Here is an 864-nt window from a genome sequence, read left to right as displayed (position 1 = left end):
GACATCCACCCCTCCTCCTGTGTCCAGGCGTTTCATAACCTGGTCATAAAAAGAGACTAGATTGGTCAGGCATGATTTGTCTGCTATGAACCCATGCTGGTTTCCCCTCAGCATAATTTGTCCTGCCGGGCTCTCACAAATGTGAGCCTTGATAATTTTTTCAAAGACTTTGCCTAGGATGGAGGTGAGACTGACTGGTCTATAGTTGCCCGGGTCCTCCTCCCTCCCCTTCTTGGAATTGGGGACCACATTGGCCTGTCTAACTGCCTCCCTACAAGCGCAAGCTGAGGAGGCATACTCCTCTTTAGTAATCTCTCCCTGTTTCCACTGCTTATATGCCCCCCTTTTTTCCCTTAGGCTGCTCTGGATTTCTCTGGTCAGCCAAGAAAACCTCTTGGCCCCTTTCCCCCTTTTGCCCCGCATTGGGATCATCTCCCTCTGTGCCTGAAGGATCTCCTCTTTGAGGCACAGCCGCCCTTCCTGGGCTCCCATCTTGGCAAATCTCTTACTCTGCAGTGTGTTGTTGACTAAACGCCTGAGCTCGCTGAAGTCAGCCTTCCTAAATCTAGCACTTCCACCCTACTAGTTTCCTTACCCACCCTATGCCTTATGGTGAATTCTATTATCAGGCGAATGCGCACTTGAGGAAAACTTGCGGTCACTTGCAGCATGCGGTGATGAGGAGAGAGCCAGGTTCAGATTCACCTGGATGACCGCATGGCTAATGGCTGCCCTTCTTCCTGGCCCGGGCCTTTAAATAACCTTCCTGACCTCAGCAGCCCAGTCCAACCGAAGCTGCCAGTGCTGGCCACTAGCCAACTACTTTAAAAAGCATCACTGGCTAACCTGGGCGGGGAGCGGGGG

The sequence above is a fragment of the Alligator sinensis genome, unplaced genomic scaffold (assembly GCF_000455745.1).
Source record: "Alligator sinensis unplaced genomic scaffold, ASM45574v1 scaffold657_1, whole genome shotgun sequence".
Taxonomy (NCBI): Eukaryota; Metazoa; Chordata; order Crocodylia; family Alligatoridae; genus Alligator; species Alligator sinensis.
Note: the sequence above shows the minus strand (reverse complement) of the source record.